Raw genomic sequence first — 20789 nt, 5'->3', positions numbered from 1 at the left:
CATTTAAATAAACGAGAGCAGATTCAATACGAATGACAACTTATTAGCCTCATACATTATTTAAACTTCCCATTTTTGCATTCAATATAAGTTATTTCGTAGTCCGTGTAGCATAGAGAAACAAGAGGAGTTGAAGGAGTATTGAAACTACTAAGGTTATCGTAATTAGGGCCTTAGGAAATAGCCAAATTAAATAAGAAACCTACAATACTATTTTATCTTCTGGTAATGAAAATGTACAGAGGAAGACATGAATTACGTATAAATAATACATACACCATCAAGTAAAGGGCATATTAAATAAATCATAATGACTTTTTTTCCAAATTAGACAGGAGAAAACAAATTGTAAAAAAGGGAAATCCAAATATTATAGAAAACAATGCTTATTGCAAAATTTATCCAACGACATTTATACAAGACAAAAAGATATGTAGACAGACTTACAAACATTTTACAGACTTGCATTAGGGACGAACTCATTTAGCGTATTCAGACAAGCCAGGTTTAATGGTAAATGTTCGATGGGCTATAAAAATTTTATATTTCTTTCCTTTCAGAAGCTTGACGCTTTCATAGTAGTTGTAGTCGCCATTAGGGGAGGCGACCGAATTCTAAGGTTTTTTTCGCCATCGCGGAGAGGGGAATAATTCATTAAGGTGTTATATTCAAGAAACGGGACAAGGAAAGATGGAAGAGAAACCCAGTGTTGGCAGTAACGCACTCTTAGTGATAGGCACCAAGGGGTCCACAGTGGAACGTCCCATCCGACGGACGGCGTACTCCCCTGGGTGTATTCTCCACATGCAACCCAAGCAAGCATCGGGACACCACTTAAACATTTACCCACCGCTGGGATTAGAACTCGGACTGCAAGGGTGGGAGGTCAGTACATTAGCTATCGGCGTTGTTAATAAAAAAATACCAGCGAACACGAGACTGACCTTCGAGGAAGAACTTATCTTTTTTTCCAATAAGGGGAAGTTCCAATCAATTTAAACGAGATTTCTGTCCCTTTCTCCCCCCACAAAATATATTATGTTAAAGAGAGTCATGTTTGTATACACATATTTGGGAAACAAAATCGATGAATTATAAAATAAACTATTGTTAAATAAACTGAAAAGTTAAAATGATAATATATGTATAAGGAAACCCAGTTTAAATTGAAAATTTTGGATGATACATAACCATTTTCAAGTTATTTCTATTCAGAAGCTTGTCGGAAGCTCCCAAATAAAAATAAATAACGTGGAAAAACTTCTTCCGGAAGCTCTTGAATGCACACCTATGAGGTGAAATTTCACGAGCAATAAGTTATTTATACCACGAAAATGACTTTATTCGCTCCACGGTTACGTATATATGTATTTTCCTAAAGTTACCATAATTTGCGTCTGAAAAAATATCCCTGAAGTATGTATTTAGACGGGGTAACATAACTTGATTATTAATAAAGTTCACTCTGATAAGGAGAGTAAATGTTTCCTAACCAGTTCCTCCTGTCAGTAGGAGTAACCTTCCAACAATAGGAGTAAGTTTTATTGATAGAAATTCATATATCTCTTACATCTCTCTTATCATTCATCTTCTCATACGATATCTCCATCCCCAGTTGGTGCTCTGAAATTTTGGATATCTCTCGTTGCCTACCCCCACACAGATAAAATAAAATACTACCGATTACAAAAACAAATTCAACGTTCCACGTAGTTTTCTCATACCGTGATTTCAATATGTACCTGGTTTTATAGAAACTACAGAACGCTTTCTTTTTATTAGAAATTTTTCACATCCACCGAGATAATACGTAAAAAGGCAAGATCAACTTAAAACGTACTACTCCCCTTTCCGCTTTACAAAAAATCGCTCCACTTGGAATTAATCATTTCCAATCAATTCACCAGAAATGATATTTGCTCCATTTACTTCTTCTTAATTGCAAGCATGCTCTTGCGTTAATTCCATTCCCTGCCCCTTTCCTTCAAATCTCTTCCCGCAGACATTATTTCACCGCAGAAACCGACACAATTACCGGTGAGACATTATTTCTCCAACTGCACTCAAGTTATGACATCGTGCGGAGAAACCGCTGGGAGGGAGATCCATTACATATGCTTTATGAGGTTCAAAAAAAAAGCTACTGGGCAAAACCATACTACACTCAATGAGTTGTACCGATTTTTCGTTCCCAAGAATCGTCGCTATTATTGAGGTTTTTGAAAACAAACACACATGTGCTTCTAATGGCTCTTTATGTAGCACATGCGTATTCGGTTACATTGGTGCAAATTCCTTTTAGAATGGAAAACATCGAGAAAAACAGAAGAGACTCTCTCAGCGACAGAATTACGATTAAAAGGTAGGTTATGTATGCAAATTATCTTTAAATTTCTCAAATTTCAAAACCATTTTTAAATTAATAAGCTGCCTTATTAGTCGAAAGAGTTGAATAGATTATTATTTCTATAGGTATTCTACCGGTTAAGATAAGTGTTGGATGAACACAAGCTACCAAACGGCACAGCGACAATTCCATTATGTCTCCTAAAAAAGGCAACAATTTCAGAGCGTAAAAATCATTCGCCTTGACCGGGATTCGAACCCGAATCTCTCTATGTACCGCCTAGTGTTCTAGCCAGTTAAGCTATCGAGGCGTCCTCTTACACTGTGAAATTTTGGGGCTTTAAAAGGAACAAGAAGTTTTGACGAAATACGGTACATACATGTCACAGGCATTCTTAATCGAGCGGGTTTGAATCCCGGTCAAGGTGAATCATTTTTACTCTCTGAAATTGTTGGATTAATATCAGCGGATGACTAAGTTACTGTTGCAGCATCTCCCGCATAAAAAGAACACAACCCAACATCCAATCCTAAAATGAACCCGTCTTCAACTGCAATCCTATATTAGAATCAGCCGTGGTAATAATTCAATCTTATGTTTCCAGAGTATTAAGAACACTGTAATAAATAAAATTAAACTAATGTAAAGTCACCAAAAGCACCCATATCATTTAGTAGATCAAATACCATGGTTTTGTAACAGCAGTTATCGGAGCTTTAGCTTTGGCAAAAATTTCCGAAAATCTATGTATGGCAAAGGTTAAAACCTACGAGATTCTTCACACCTTTACGTCATTTTCTGCAGGAATGAATTCTCTTTCGCTTGAATCGCATTGCAAAGGTATGCCATTCGAGAAGAGTTAGATCTGAAAAAAACAAGTGAGCGGATTAAAAATCGTAATGAGATGAAATGGGAATGACATTAAATGGCTCACAGAAAAGGAAGAAGAGGAGAAAACAATCCCTACGCCTCGACAACAATGGTCATAAAACCCCACGCGCATTTTGAATGCAAGGAAAGGTCACCAGGGACTTTTGACTCGGGGAGTTACAGGCGAGGAGAAAGAAAGTCTGCCTCGCGGGGAGGGGATGAAAGGTCGCGCTTCAAAGGTGAGACGGGTGAGGCGGCCTCTTTTCCTGCCCCCAAACTGCCAAAAATAACGCCCAACGATATCAAAGCTGCGAACATTAAATCGAAGTTGATTCCGTGCACAATTGATTTCACGGATATTTGTAGTTGATGTGATTGCATAATTTTAGGAACGTGGGTGATCCAGTGGGAGAACCCGGGTTCGATTCCGATTGATAGCTTTTACACCCTGAGAATTACCTAAGCTACGTGATTTTATGGTCTCCCGATAAAAAGATCCTAGACTAGATAGATCTTTGAGGTAAACCGCAGGCGCAACGGTGAAAGGAATTACCCGCCCCCCACATCTCGTCAAACCAACTTTTGGATAGATTACGTGGTTGCTCGGTGATATAATTATTATTATGTCGAAAGAGAATCTAAATTCCACAGATATTAAACATTTTTAAAGTGATTTTATTTTTTAACTCATTGAGAACAACAATCTTCAAGTAAGACCACTTCAAACTATAAGAATTATCTGTTTCTCACGGATTCCTGCTTACTGGATGCACTTCGAGGTTGAACTAGCAACATGATAAACCAAAACGAGGATTACACACGACAGTTCATAGACGCACGAGGCTACTTGCCAACGAGTATGTGCCCAAAGAAAGTAAGCGCTAATAATGCAACAATATTAGAGTGTAAAAATCATCATTCGCCTTAGCCGGGATTCGAATCCGGATCCCTCGATGTATTTTGTCACAACAACTTGTTCCTTTGAAGCCCCCAAAATTTCGGAGTGCAAGAGGACGCCTCAATAGCTTAACTGGCTAAAGCAGTCGGCCTGACATCGAGGGATCCGGATTCGATTTCCGGACAAGATGAATAATTTTTAATACTCTGGAATTGTTGCATTGCAATGTATATTGGCGGATGACTCCGTTAAAATGCCGCGGTATTTCCCGGAGATTCTTGGAATTTAAACGCCACCGTTGAACTTCCTGGAAAACCGCATGAACAACACAAAGTTTATGCTGCTTTGAAAAAAGAGGAAAGCTACATTGAATGCTAAAATAGGAGTGCACAAAATAAAGCAGGTAGAATAGATTACTTATTTGGACCAAAATGGTCAAAGCACGCGTAGTAAAGGCATAAGAAAAGGAATTTCGTTACGCGAAGAAGCTTACATAAGGAGGAGGGAATTTATTATAGGGACATTGAGTAAGGATATTAAGAAAATACTTGTACAGACTTTGATATGGAGTGTGGTTTTGTACGGCGCGGAAACATGGTAAATGAAACTGAGTGATTAGATGGGTTTGAAATATGGGTTTGGAGAAGGGTAGAAAAGATTAAGCGGACAGAAAGGAAAGCAAATGAGGTGGTATGGCGGAAGAGGAGAGGGGATTGTTGATATAGATCATAAGGAGGCAGGAAAAATGGATGCAAAGCATATTGATCGGCAGTGAGATGTTGAAGACTGTGATAGAGGGGAGACGGTTAAGAGGAAGGGGTAGAAATGGAATTTGTATACTGGATAGAATGAAGGGGGAAAGAAGTATGCGGAATTGAACAGGGCTTCCCGAGGAACCGAATGCCAAGTTGTGTTTTGTGGGGAGAGACAATGAAATGTATCCTAGTGCCGTTGTATAGCCTGTGTCAACCCAAACCAACCTTAACCGTTGAAATACCATTAATAATAATTACTTACATCATTCTGAAAGCATTTGTATGGAAGGCAGTGACATACCTATGGATGCGAGGCGTGGATCCTGGAATAAGAAAAGAAAAATCGTTTTAACCGGACGAAATATGAATTTGGAGGCAAATTACAAGAAAATGTAGAAATTACAAAAAAAACTAGCCAACACATTCTTAGGAAACTTGGCTGAGAAAAGAAAACTCATAAATTCGATTAGAATGAGATGAGTAAATCACATCGGCATTCGACACGGAATAATAACCTCAGAAAAAGAAACACGAGCTAAAATTCTTAGCATTATAACACTAAGGGAAAAGTTTCCTTCCAGATTTTAATCGATTTAAAGACATGGGAATCCTTTGCTTCAATGAAAAGGTTTGGGCAGAGGGGTAACAACAACAAGGGCTAGTCTTTCAATAATGATATCGCTTTGTTCGTCAGTTTCTCTTTGCGATCTCGCCCAATGTTCTCGTTGTGTTTCCGCCTACAAGTATCATTTGGGGGAAAATCATTTCCTAATGTTAGTGTAAAAATATTAAATAGAACTCGTCCTTCGAAAGGGTCCAAAATGGAAGGTGTTGCAAGGGTGGTCCCATGAGGGATGAATGATGATAAACTTATCAAAAACATTTAAAGATGGGTCCTTCTCCGATGACATCAAGAACATAATACGAACCCCAACGTATTACGGGCGGAGGGATCACGAATATAAGATTAAAGAGTTATAATGCAAGACTGGCAGGTTTAAAATGTCATTTTTTCCAAGAACAATAAGAGACCAGAATGCTTGAAATCGAAATCCCCCAGAAGTCAGCTCGACACAATGAGTATTAACCTACAAGGTAAGGACTGCGCATGGTAATATGAGTATGTATGTATGCATGTATGTATATATATATGTATAAACATACATATACACACACACACACACATATATATATATATATATATATATATATATATATATATATATAATATATTACATTTATATATATAATTTTTTTTGCAGGTTCCCCCCACTTTGAGGGAGTACGCCGTCCGTCGGATGGGACGTTAAACTGCGGACCCCTTGGCGCCTTTCGTAAAGAGTAGGCTAATGCCGACGCCGGGTTTCTCTCCACCCTTCATCCTTTCCTGCCTATCCCCTATGGCGCAAATGACCTTAGCTGTCGGTCGCCTCCCCTCAAAACTACTACTACTACCTTTCCCCATCTCTTTGAAAAACCCTAACCCCCTCATCCCTTACCCTTTCATCTTGGTGCTGCACCCCCTGTCACACACCTTTTTGGTGGCTCGTAGGGTATTGATGTAGATGTAGGCCTTCGCGGTAGTACTGACTCTAGGAATCGCCGTCCCGTCGTGCAGTTCGTGCTCGCTGACAACTGCCACCTTCGGATCGGGCCCGAATAGGGAAGAGCGCGGACACAAAGGAGGAAGAGGTCCGTTTATAACGGTGAAACTCCTCCGGGAGATTACCCGCCGGAGTGCGAGCGGGGCTAGGGGGGACTGGAGGGAGTTTTGGGCGGGGGACAAGGACGGGCAGACCGGGGGTGGGAGGTGTGTTTCACGGCACCTCCGCGACCTCACGCGATGGCGAATCATCCGAGCTCCCGGGGCGAGCCTCCTCCACCATCCCTCCATACTATTTCGCACGGCAGAGAACGTAACAATATGAAAAAAATCAGGCCTTCGTGTTTGCTAACTCTTAGCAGTTACAGTATGGCCGCTTGGGCAGTGATTTATCGTGGCATTCCTAAGCTACTCTTATTGGAATTTCGACGACAAGCAAGAAGCACGTGTTTATTCTCCCATTATAGACCAATGTTTGCTATCTTAATGTTATATAGAGATATTACCAAGTCACTTTCCATTACGATAGTTAAATCGCAGCGTCGTGAATGAGATTCTTCGTGGACATTGATGCAGTTCATGAGTCACCATCATTAGCGCTCACTGTCCGTATTTCGGGACCCTTCCGCCGAATTCCGTGATTAATACCTAAACATGTTCAATGATTAAGGGCGCAAATTAAGGGGAAAAGGAAGCGCTTGCAAAATGGGTGTAAATTGAAACAAAGTCTCGAACAATAAATCAATCCGAATTCAAGTGCCTCGATGGAGGATTTGAGCGATATACAATCGAGATGGATCCGAATCGATACAAAAGTTAACAGTGAAGACATAAGTGGAAGAGAATAGAGAGAGAGAGTTGCGAAAAATAGCGATCTCTCCCAACTTCTAACCACGGAGAAATTACAGAAATGAATGCGAGGAGCGTTGAGATCACGATACTTATCCGCGAGGGGATTTAATACGAAACGGCTCCCAGTTAAAACGCGCGGCATCTCTGTCAGCCCCGCGCAAATTGACAATACGTATGATATAAAAAAATAACTTAATTGCACGAATAATCACAAGTACTGCCATGCTAGTTATCGTGGATGAGCTTTATTCACCCCGTGACGCAGCGAAATCATCCGAAGCGTAAACAATAACTTCAGGTCGCAGTGGCTGACCCACCAACTAAAGTTCTGGCAATGTCGTGGATCAAAGTGAACGGTGCTTATGACTCCCTCACGACTGTTTCGTAACGGCTTGCGGCCACGCTCGTGAGCTGTAATGATGGTGGCGACATGTCATTCAATTGAAGTCGATTCATCAAATTCGATCCGCCCGCGTTTTTTTGACGAGGTTCACCGTTTTCGATGACTACCAGGGATCTTCTCGATTGTTGCTTCCTCGCTATCGACGGGCCATCATCGACAATAAACACAATAATGTAATTGAAAATCGACTTTTGCCGGACATAGTCTTATTCAGGATTCGATATTTATATTTTTATAAATAAATAAATAAATATATATATATATATATATATATATATATATATATATTGGCTAATAACATGAAGTGTTTGGCAATGGTGGATAGCTCTAAAAAATTCTAGAGGGCAGACATTTTGTGTCTAAGGCGGTGTTTTAAGAATATTTGAATGTGTAATGTCCGACGACCTCTGAAAACAAGCGAACATACCATACTTTATACAGATACTGCAATTAATCCATGCACACTCCACAATGGAGTTACTTAAAACATAAAACGTTTAATTCATGATCATCCTACGTATTCCTTTGTGGAATTTTCGTAATTATAGTGCCAAAAGAATTACAATAAGTATTTTTCAATTGAACGTGCACTCATTACACATGTAACATACATGTATTTCCACGTTTTAATTTAGCATAAACACACAGTAATCAACCCGAAGGTCGGTTTAGTAGGTGATGGTAGAGATCACCCAGCACTAAGCCCTATACGGCGTGTGAAAATTCACACATCAGGGTAGGGAGGCCAGTTCCTTTCCCTGTGCCGGATATGTTTTCCCAGGAAGACCTGGTACCCGAAAAATCACTTTAGCTTGGGTGGAACTGCAGGTGCCCAGAGTGAACCCGGGACCCTCCGGTCAGCAGTCCAACGCTCTACCCACTGGACTACCGCGACCCACTTTAATTTATCATATAAACGACATTTTGTAATGGGTTACATCTGTACGACTTTCAACACGCAGCCATGTAAATGATTACAGGCGAACTCACGAGAGAATCCAGAACTAAAGAAACACGTGTTTCGATTAAAATCACACTTAAGATCGGGCCCAGCAACGCGGACTATAACGACGCTCATTGAACACCGGTATCAATTCCACCTGTAATCGCTGTTAATTAAAAAATTCGAAGGAAGCCGGGGGAAGTTTTACAGTGAGGTCTCCATCGCTGCGGCAGTGGAAACAGAGATCACGCCCACTCAATATTCCTCGCGCATCTCAGCGCTCGTGCAAGCCCCGTCCCACGTGGACGCCGCTCGAAATATCCAGTCTAACAGGATGAATGGATCGGAGAACAATCTGACACCCTGGGATCAACATCGTGGCTGAGAGGAAGTCGCAGAATTGAGCGTGTCCATCAGCAAGATGCTTCGAAACCGCTCCGCCAGGCCTGAGGGCCAAAAAAAAAAACGGAGACTCGATGCAGGCAAGAGAGCGACCTGCTTTCTGCAGAGCAGCCAGCGGCCACCGGGCGGGGTTTATGGCGGCGGAGGACATCGGCGTGGCGGGGGAGGAAATAGGCGTGAGAGAGGAGCGATCATCGCCCGCGGGGGCGGAGTGGGGATCTTGGGGGAGAGGGGGGAAGCGGGGGGGAGGCAGCGAGAGGAAAATCGCCTTCCCCCGACCGACGACGCCACACAAGAGTCCACGCAGTGAATTTGTAAAAGTCGAGCGTGTTTCTCCGACCTATTTATTCAACAGATCTGGATTCCAGCCAATCAGCTGCTGGGTGGGGGCTTCCTAGACAGGATGCCACGTTTCCCGGGAAAGGTGCGATGGGAAGGACAAAGGGGGACGGGATGAGAAGGAAATAGAAAAAGGTCGTTTGTGAGTGCGAGGGTGATTTACACTCGTGTGCACGGAGGGAGAGGGGGGTGGATATGTGCAGATGCGTGGGAGCAGCCAGCCCAAGCCGGAGAAGTTCGCGGAAAGAGTGGCGGAAGAGCCGTACCCTCTCTTTCGAGCATGTGACGATTACGTCAGGTCTTCGGAAAAAATCTTGAGACTGCGATTTTCCCGAATGCATTATGGCCGCGTCATCTTTGGCGGAGGTGTGCCGCACGCCCCCTCGCTTTCTTTTGTCATCGCGCCTCCTATTTGGGCGCATTCAAATCGCGTGGCGGCTCGTTTCGACGCATCGAGCGTTCGTCCAAAATGAGCGCTCAGTGACTTTTAACATTGACTCCATCATGGGAGATTTTTCGGCTATTTCGTAACAAGGGTTAAGCCTTGGATAAATTTCTTGGCATTGTGACAAGGAAGATTTTATCAGTTTCAATCTTTAACAGCATGGAAAGGAATATTCTAAAACGGTGTCTATACTCCAACAATAAATCGGGAGCCTTTCGAAACTTGTATTCCCATAATTAATTTCTAGGAATAACACAAGATCAATCATGAGTGAATGTTATGTCTCCGTGAAACTCTGAATAGGCAAAAAGAACAAATACTATATACATTTCCAATCACAGAATCGACATCTCGAATCTCTATTAATATTAAACGAAGTATTCATGGACAAACAAACAGTCCACCTGTTCACCCTTCATGTACACCTATCTTGAGTTAGATTAATTAGTTCATGTATCATTATTTAAATAGGCATATGAATTTGATACCAAAGGAACGGCTTGGTAGTTCACAGTACAGAGCGCACGGATACTTAACGGTAGACATCGAGTTCGATTCCTTTGTAATGCCAAATGGGGTATTAGAAAAGGGAACTGCCCCTCCCCCTATTTTATACCCTTTTAATATTTGAATCCACTAGGTCTCAGAGGACTTAGTACCTTAGGAGCTCTACCCTAAACCTTTAAACCAGCCTTAGGGTTGATTGCTAGAAAAATACGATGATGATGAACTAAAGTAGCAATAGGAGGTAATCAGAGAGAAAACAGTCAATGAAACCCTGTCAAAAACAAACATTCACATGAACACTGAGTCAGAGGACTAATACAATCTCAGTCACCTCTAGGTCTTCAAGAGAGCAAACAAACAAATGTTAGGGCCTGTATCTGCCATCTCTTTGAATATTATAATATGAACGGCCTTCACACTCCAACGTCAACACTCCAGTTGTTTACCCATCGTGCCAAGATAGCGGACCGTGTAAGCGGGCGATCCCATCCAGTTACTGCTAGACCGCACCATCACCGAAGGCGCAGAATTTACGCGACCCTGAGTTTGACGCGAACTATCAAGAAAATGCTCGAGCCGACTTCTACAAAATAGACATCTGCATTTAGTTGAATTCCATCTGATTTAAATAGTTACCATTATACGTGTACTTACACGTAGTTTCCTAAAATATTAAATTTTTCCTTATTCGTCAACAATGTGTTATTAATTTCGTGAGTTCCCTCTTCGAATGTACGGTTGGGAAATGGATGCGCCGCCATTGTCTTCACCGTTGGTTTAGTTCTATGGCGCAAATTTTTCCAAAAACATTTTTAATAGTCAAATTTTACGGCGATTTATTTTTTTAATTTTCAATTTTCCCAAGTGTTGAGCGTGTGATTTGCCTACGTACCAGACTCATAGCAACAGAAAGAAGCCCCTGGCACTATTATTTCCCCTAGTCCGGCGCCGTTGCCAGGGCCGCTGAAGGAATGAATTTCCGACACGTCGCTCTTCTTATTGCCCTCCATCAGGTGGTAGAAAAACCATTAACAAAACAGAAGAAAGTGGGTATGCATGTTGCCTTTAAAATGACGAAGCATAAAAAAGTTGCTTCCCCATTCCTCACTACACCATGTAACACCGGTACGGTGTTTTCTTACGATTTCTTTGAATTTTAACGTCAGAATGAAAGGCTATCGTGAATCAGATTGGGCCAACAGGACCACCAAAGTAACTCAAAAAGTTCGTAATTCATCGTTCGTTCAGGAAACAGAAGGAAAAGCGAAATTCCTACAGATGTGCTGAAGAGACTAGTTGAATTCTTCCCTCCAATATCATTTTATTTCCTCGATTGCTTTGCTATTATTAAAATACAGGACTGGATTTTATTAATTTTTACTTATTTTAATGTCCTGTTTTCACAATAGGCAGTTGTGGCGGGGCCCTGGAGGAGGACTCCAGATTTGAGCGGCCCTCCGCCTCCGGGAGAGTGGACGTGAGGCTCCCCCCACTCAAGGTGGGGGCCCGGGTGAGAACGAGAAATCTCCACGGAAACGGCTCGCGGGATGATCGCAAGCAAAGGAGGGGAAGAGAGTGGAGAAGGTTGGGGGGCGGGGAGGGGCCTCTGCGGAATGACTTTGGGATCCGAAAGAAGGGGCCGTGGGAAAGGAGGCGGGCTGGCGTGCTGTGTCCGCCCTGGGGCGGGGCTCTGAAACAGTTGATAATCGTAGGACCAAGGACCTCCTCTTCCGCGCACTTTTACTCTCGTAGGCACGAAGGCCCTTAATGCATTTTCCCTTTTCGCATTATCACGTCCAGTCATCCTACATTCCGAAATGTTCCCTCCCAGACCCTCCCATTTTATAAATCGGCATGAAAACTCCTTACAGTGATCTATATAACGTTTTCCATAGGATATCGGTTTTTCATAATTCATTTGCCCTAACGGCTTCGAAACTGAGGAATGCTCTTCCAACAAACCTACTAAAACGCCACTTCTGATGCATCACTCAAACAGCAATGACATGACGAAAATGCCAACAAGTAATTCAGCAATTTCAAAGTGCAAAAATCTTTCGTATTAACCGGAATTCAAACCCGGATCCTTCGATATTCAGCGGAGTGCTTTATCTAGATGAGCAACCGAGGCGTCCCCGGCGTGGGACATAGAGGGATGCGGGTGTGAATCCCGTTCAAGGAGAACAATTTATACACTTTGAAATGTTTGCATTAAAATGCGAATAAACGGATGACTGCTCTAATTTTTGCTGTCGCGGTATCTCCCTCAGCTTCTTTGAATTTGCCTACATTATGAGTTTCATTCCTAAGAGTACAACCTGCGTTATAAATTATAAATCCAGGCGTGATGGGGTGACACTGTTCCATAATAACAAAGACGAAAACTGTTACAATTTTCCACTTAATAAGTTTATCAATGATAATTAAATTGATAATTGGAGTGGAAAAGTGGAAAATTGTAATATTTTTCGTCTCTGTTACAACCAGGGCTGTTATTACGTTAACTCGAGCGACTTTTCCTCACATATTTTTTGTTTTGTTGAACCTATTATATCTTGTTGTACTTGATGTTCGTTTATTGGTAATTTTAGACTTTGTCACTTTCTCAAATTCTTCATGTACATCCATGTACGTGTATTAGTCTCACTTTACATTCATGTTTTTGATATTATCTCCGAAAATGTTTTGTTACCTACCGCAAATGATATGTCTCAACACTCGTAAATTATTTCTCCACATCTTCTTTACATTTTCATATTATCTAGTCGATTGCAAATTGTATTTCCTGGTGTTCAGTCCTCACATATTTTTGCATTTCCTGGATGCCCATGTTCGTCCTTTGTTAGTGTTGTAAGGGGGCTTGCCCCAGACCAAAATAAATCCGTCTGTTCCTATCATTCGCCGCACGTCGTTCCCTCTCGTCCGCTTGCCTAAATTAATGAGTCACGTGGAGGAAGGAGATGTAATATTGCTGGCGGAAGGAGACGTAGAAGGTGCCGGGGCCAAAAGAGGCCCGAGTTCGACGAAAGTCGTCGCCATTTAAAGTCACAACTGGATGCCGGTATACTGGCGACAAACTACCGTTAGTATTGCACCCGTCCTTGAACTTTTAGCGTAAGTCTCCAAGGTTTACACGGAAGCCTTTGGGTGCAAACGATTGCAAAATGATTTTTGTCCGATTAATATTACGCTTGTCCATCGGCCGAGGTAACTTTTGGATGCAACCAGGAGCAAAGCAGAGCTACAATTCCAAGACTCGAATAACACGATGCCAAATACCGCAACACTCTACATCACAATAACCAATATCTTCACTCCATGCTGTGTACTTTCTACCTCAATGCATGCTGTTTTGCACCACCCGTCAAAAGAAATGAGTTCCCTCAATACATTTGCATCGACATATCGGATCATCAGGCTAAAATATGGGAGACACCAATACTAAGATGTTCAAGTAGTTACACGTTCCTCATACGCACGATATACGTACATCAGTATTGAATCAAACCCAAGCATCCGAACATTTTTTATTAAAAAATCAACTTTTACGATTTACTCTAACCCTACCATTTATGCATGATGTAGATAGTCGTATATTTTTACTTACACGCTTACTTATTTACAGCTACGCATATATTTACATATTTACGTGCATGTTTTTCCATCAATGGTTGGCTCCTTTACACACTCTCAAATACCCTTGGTAACGTTTTTCGGGGAATGGTGTAGATGTATCATTTTTGTTGTACTTTCTTTCTTGGCATATTATTGCTAATAATGAATACGCTTGTTTATATAATCATTGTAAATTGTAGATAATTTGTCTTCAACTTTCTATTTACAGAGCTTATTTATGGGCACACTTCCGGGTTGGCCGGAAAAAGGGTATTAAGAAATGGCGTCTGAATCGGTCACTCAAGATGAGCACAAGTAACGACGTCTCGAGATAAAACAGACGGTAGCAAACTGTGATTTCAATGGGTCGTATATGTATATGGTGTTTAGAGGCGAAGTACACAATATGGTGCGGGAGAAATGCCGCGGATTTTATGCGACACGATGTTAAATGCGGAGTTGCGATGCCATTCGATTGCGAGCTACTAAAATCGCGGCTTTCCACCGCGATGAAAAAGCCACACGCAAGGGGAAATGCGAGTTTTATATCACGATATCGAATTGCGTTCTTGCGTTGTAGATGTTCGTTGGGCACCCCAGGGAGGCCGACCCAAAATCGAGCACACCGCTCAGATCCGCAAATACACCGCAAACTACTACGGGATGTCCATTGTTCCACTTCTTCACTTGGCCATCTCGCTCAGCGGGATATCGCTTCTTTCCCAACTCGCTCTCTGCAAGCGGCGGCATCGCACTCCGTTACTCAACTTTTTCACCGTTTCCCCGCGAGAACCACTGACCCACACAACACTCGAAAATCAATCCACGTGAGCTCCGTGGATTTACCCGGAATGTTTTTAATAAATATATCTGATGTCAAAGAAATATTTAAAAAAATGTTCGATCGACGAAATGTCAAAGATACTTCAAGCCATTTCGGACAACTCTGCGATGGCCCTACGTTCAAGATTTCGTTCACCTAGACAGTGACATATTTCTAATTGAAACTTTTTCTATACAGGTGAAATAAAATTATCCACGACGGCGTCAAAAAGAATTTCTCCACAATTTTGCGTCCCTATTTATCATCGTTCAAAAATCACATTAAATACTAAATCCTGGTTGTAAATTCCGCATCTAAATCGCAATAAATGTTTGGGGTGAAAGGAATTGCTGCAGTAATATCACCTGGTACACATTTGACTTTAACTTACTATTTATATCAGTTCCTGGAATTAAAATTTACTTCATTTCTTCCGTTACCAATTATTTTTAGACGCAAGTGTCAAGTTCTTGTCACTTTTTCAAACTTAAAATCATGCATTACGTTGCATAATAGACAGTTTTATAAATTGTATCCACCGTTAATGGATTCAGAAAACTCAAATGAAATAACCGTCATTTAATCAGTTAAGAACCAATGTGCTCCAAAGAACATCACATATTTTACGCTAAAAGACGGCTCAAACTTATCTTTGAAAATTCGCCATTGAATCGATTCCATAATTTGCAATTATGTTGCGAAACATAATTCAGAACGCAGTAAATTATAGCCTTATTCAGCTGATCTACACATTTACCCACGGCTGAAATTCAGGATTAACAAAAAAATAAGATAACATAGCATTTCACGTGACACGCTGACCTATAGAAACGCGAATCCTCGACTCCTTCCTTCAAATCAGGTTGTGAGGATCTTTCTCACGAAACGATTCATAAAAATTCCCATCTTCGTGATTCACAACGTTTTACTGAAACTGGATACGCACGGTAATGTCTCCGCGAAAAAAAAAACTGCCCAGGCACATGATGCGATCCGCTAGCGTGCGACAGAGAGGGTATCGCACGTGAGACCACACACCGCCGCGTGCTCCGCCGTGATCATGCGAAGGGAGGCGGGGGCGGAGAGGGGACCACGCTTGCGCCGCATACTAATGAGGAGACAAGTAATGCTCCATGAATATCCCATAATGCACCCTGGGCATTCAAACACCTATCCGCACCGCTGTCAGCCAGCCTTCCTCATTCGATACTGTGGCGATGTATCTGCGGCGTGTATCCACGGAAAATCGATCTATTTTTCCAATTGAGTAAGACGATATTATTAATTTTCGGGAAATATGATGGAATCAGAATTTTGGTCGACAAGACGTTTTGGCATGACGATTGGACGATATAATCAGCACGCATTTTAAGCCAACGGCCGCCGGCCACGGTGGCGGCGGGATAACGTCCTCGTCTGCCAACCTTAAGGCCACGGGTTCGATTCCCGCCTGGGTGGATTTTCCCTCACCTAGGGATTGGGTGTTTGTAATTGTGCCCGTTGTTATCATTGTTAATAATCCGATATAAAGTCCAAAATGTTTTTGGAACTAATGTTCAATAAATAAATAAATAAGCAATGTAATCGATATGGCGATGAAGCTAATATGAATTTATAGTTTTTTATGGGCAATTATGGGTAATACCAACCTTACGGACGTTATTTACGATATGAACTTATAATGTGCGAGGAAAGAATAAAAGACTTCGCGTTTACGCAGGAAAGAATTTACTGTGCCGACTAGTTTCGCTACACTGTAGCATCATCTGGACTTGTTACAAAAAGTATAAAAGTATTCACTCATATACGAGTGTGTGTGTGTGTGTGTGTGTATATATATATATATATATATACATACATATACGTATATATAAATATATATATATATACGTATATATATATATACATATATATATATATATATACGTATATATATATACATATATATATATATATATACGTATATATATATATACATATATATATATATATACATATATATATATATATATATATATATATACATACATATATATATATATATATACATACATATATATATATATATATATATATATATACATATACGTATATATAAACCATAAACTCAGTAATCAACCCGAAGGTCGGTTTGGTGGGTGATGGTAGAGTTCACCCAGTACTAAGCCCGACGGCGTGTGAAATTCGCACATGAGGGTAAGGGGGCCAGTTCCTTTCCCTGTGTCGATTTTGGTTTTCCAGGAAGATCTGGTACCCGAAAAATCACTTAGCTTTGGTGGAGCTGCAGGTGCCCAGAGAGGCTTGCCTAGGAATCTAACCCGGGCCCTTCGGTCAGTAGTCCGACGCTCTACCCCCTGGACTACCGCGACCCACATGGCGGGGACGGGAAGGGAGGAGGAAACCGGGTGTGATGTGAGCGGAGAGAGGGTGACCGGGATGGGGGCGGGGGAAAGGTTGGTATATGGTACTGAGTTCGAGTAGAGGGTCAAAGGTTGTCCTTAGGCAGTAGTTGTTCTTAGGCAGTAATTCTGGAATGTCTAGGAGCGGGGAATGGAGAGGGGAAAAGTAGTCGTTTGTGACGTTTTCCTTTCTTCGCACACTGTTCAGAATGGCAAATTGTTCTCGGATGTCCAACATTGTCCCTTTCCTCCCCTTGCTCATCATTTGTGGCATGAAATCCGCAAGATGACCCTCACTTACGAAATGGGCTTTGGATTGTAACACTCCCGTTCCTTTGTCGAAGTCCCGGCGATGTTTCTCTGTTGGAACCCAAAGACTTCTCCCGTTAATCAACAATCTCTCTTATTAACTTATTGAAAATTGGATGGTATTGTAGACACTCCGCACATATGTACAGACAAAATCTACTGACGCTGACCCCGAATCAGCATGTCGCCAATAGATGATAATGACATGGGCGATATGCGATGCGAAAGTTAAAGAAGATGTACATATAACATGTTCGATTTGGTGGACACCTAGTGTCACTTTTGCTTATTTCATTTTATTTCTCCAAATTATTTCTTCGGGTTCCGATTACTTGCACTCTAAAATTCATTTGATATATGTTTTGCAACCGGCAGCATAACACCGAACGGCGATACGTACCTGTACATACCATGCTCCATTTGGTCACCCTCAAGCTCGCATCCTAGACGTGAATACGCACCGGTTAAGAGCATAAACCTTGCGAGAAAATCCGTTACCACAACGTCATAATGTTCAACGATTATTCAAGTGGGAGAGGTATTTGACGACTCGTGAAGGCATTGAGCAACTTCTCCTTTATACCAATCCGCGTGATTCTCTCTGTCCCAGATATACGAGGTGTGTTAAAATAGCAACGGGTATTTTGCAATTTCGCACAGTGCTTAGTTCACGGCTTAGTGCACCATGAGTTCTTACCGCAAGGTCAAACGATCAATAAAGAGTACCACTTACAAGCTCAATGCGATATGCTAAAAATTATTTACAGAGATATCCGTAATCCTCATGACACAGGAGCTTTATCATACGACTATACAACGCTGGTGCGAAACTTTGCAATTAAAATTAAACTTAAAAAAGTTCGTAGCGATGAATTTTTGGAGAACGAGCAATTTCCTTCCTAACGCCTGCTGCTTCGGGAAAAACGAAATGGAATGTGTAGACTTCATTAAATACCTTTCCCTCACTCACGACCTCTCCTGGGTGAAACATATTATACGAGGAATATGTGAGCAAGCTAACAAAAAATTAAGATTTATTAGAAGAGTACTGGGTAAAATTGATGAAAAGGTCAAAGAGAAATGTTAACTTTCGCTGGTTAGGACTCATTTAGAATATGCTGCTAGTATATATGGGATCCTCACGAAGTTGGATTAATTGCCGAATTGGATCGCGTGAAGCGTAGAGGAGCTAGATTTGTAAAACATTTTTATGATACTCTTAGTGCTAATATTCGCCATACATTGCCCCGTGTGACTTTTTTCTGTTCCAAAAATACAGAGAATCTTAAAGGGCCGTCGTTCTACAAGCATAGATTAGATTAAAACGTACGGCTGAGAGGGGTACCAAAGATAAAGATTCAGAAGGGTTTCGATGGTTGAAAAAAGCGCCAGCATAAGTGTATAATATGTAATGTGTATAGTATGTGAATAATATGTACTTCCAAGGGGAACAAATATAGACGAGTGAATAGAATGATTTCCAAATAATTTAGATTCCTTTTATGCATTGTACACACCTCGTATGTACAAACCGGAAACGCAATGCAAGTATAGAATACCTTGTATGAATGGATTAAAAGGCAAAAGGTGCCGGCCGATAGGTGCCAGGCGAGAGGAAGTACCGGTGAGGGGCGCAGGGTCGAGGAGGGTCTCGAGCCCGCCGTCGCGTCCGTGTCACAGGCCGTCGCGTCGGCCCGACCTGCCCGCTTGACCCGACGCCCGCGGATCTGCCGACCGTCCACGCGCAGGTTGGGGGGGGGGGGAGGACGTTGAGAGAAACGAACTGCGCCCGAAGAACTGTCCAAGGGGCGGCAGGGCAGGCAGATGGAGGGAGGATGGGGGCATTAATAACCAAACTTATCTCAGAAATAGCTCAATTCCCCCGAGAGTGCAATGAACCCATGTTTCAGAGAAACGAGCGAAGCGGGTTCCGTTCTGCGCTCACCGTTCCGCTTTTTCCCTACCCTTGAGTTGAGAAAGGCACGTCAACTAATCATAACAATAGAAAAAAAACCGGAGCCACTTAAGGAAAGAGGAGAATGCCATTATTTGGAGAAGTTTCCAGAATGCCCACGTTGCCTCAGCAGTAAAAACATGAGCCATCCTCACAAATTTGTTTGCTTAGTCGACAGCTTTCTTCGTGTTTTTTGCCCTCGACTTGTTTGCATCGGTCAAATTCATTTATCAAAACCAACCGCATCCGACATAAGTGCGATGAATTTGAAATGAATTTTTTCAGAGATCTACTCATATTAGAATTTTCCGTCGTCAAGTTCCGCCATTCTCGGCATAGAAAAACTCATAAATTCCATGAGCAGGAGGACAAGAAATGAATTTTACGTTGATCGTATGAAAAGGCAGTTCACTCCTTTCATTTTCCATTTTACGAGAATAAATAATAGGAATTGCTTGTTGGCCTAAATTCCGCTCTTCCAATTTAGCGAATCCCGCAACTGAAGTCGCTTCTATGTTGGTGGAAGAAGCTTCGTACTCTTGAAAGCAATTGAAATTGGACATTATCGCCGCACCATTCTTCGGCAATGCATCTTTCTAGCGGACCATAAAATATTACTTGGGAGCCACACCATCTGAATGAATGCATTCAACGTATTTGATGAATGATACTTTCCCTCCCATAAAAGCAGTCCCTGGCCCCAACATTACGCATTCTCTGAACGAAGAGGGATGATTTTCCATTCGCATAGCGCCCTGAAACCTAACAATCAAGTACGCTTTTAATGGTCACTTACTCCATTTGCATAGCCTTTGGCAGGGAGAGAACCCGTGGGGAAGAGGATGGCCGCGGGACAAAGGATTTATTTCTGGTCTCGGGAGTAAACAATTGCATTCACCAAGGAGAAATGGCGCAAAGGGAGGTGTTAATACACGATGATTATGCTCCCCGAGATAAATTCATCGTTCGTGAGAAAGCAAGAAGTCAATGAATGGATAAAAAAATATTAAAAAACCAGCATGACCTGCATGGCCGCCCGTTGCAATGGAGCAGGGGATCAAATGACCGAGTGTCTGCCAGCGAAGGGATAGTCGGTAGAATTCCAATGGCCTCGGGGGAAAGACAATGAATGAATGGAAGGTCCGTTCTTTCTCCTTCCACGGTTTGCGGGAAAGAGAGGGGAAATGGCCGGGAGTTCATCTCCGTCCCCGCGGGCACCAATGCCTCCTCTACCGCCAACACTGCACACAAACACACACCCTCCCTTCCGAACTTTCTACCATTCAATCCAGATCAGCCCGAATGCATGCATGTATTCATATACA

At 41.9% G+C, this 20789-nt stretch overlaps 1 long non-coding RNA gene across 1 annotated transcript in view; it reads right to left on the bottom strand.

The window, feature by feature from the left end:
* Positions 1-20789, bottom strand: part of LOC139700769 (uncharacterized) — a 382041-nt gene that overhangs the window by 237746 nt on the left and 123506 nt on the right. Inside the window, exon 2 of the long non-coding RNA XR_011703886.1 lies at positions 5172-5193. This is a non-coding gene — a long non-coding RNA (uncharacterized lncRNA). The remainder of the gene's footprint in view (positions 1-5171; positions 5194-20789) is intronic.

This window comes from Hetaerina americana, unplaced genomic scaffold, assembly GCF_022747635.1.
Source record: "Hetaerina americana unplaced genomic scaffold, ioHetAmer1.1.p SCAF_11, whole genome shotgun sequence".
NCBI classification, from domain to species: domain Eukaryota; kingdom Metazoa; phylum Arthropoda; class Insecta; order Odonata; family Calopterygidae; genus Hetaerina; species Hetaerina americana.
Note: the sequence above shows the minus strand (reverse complement) of the source record. Positions and strands in the feature narration are given on the sequence as shown.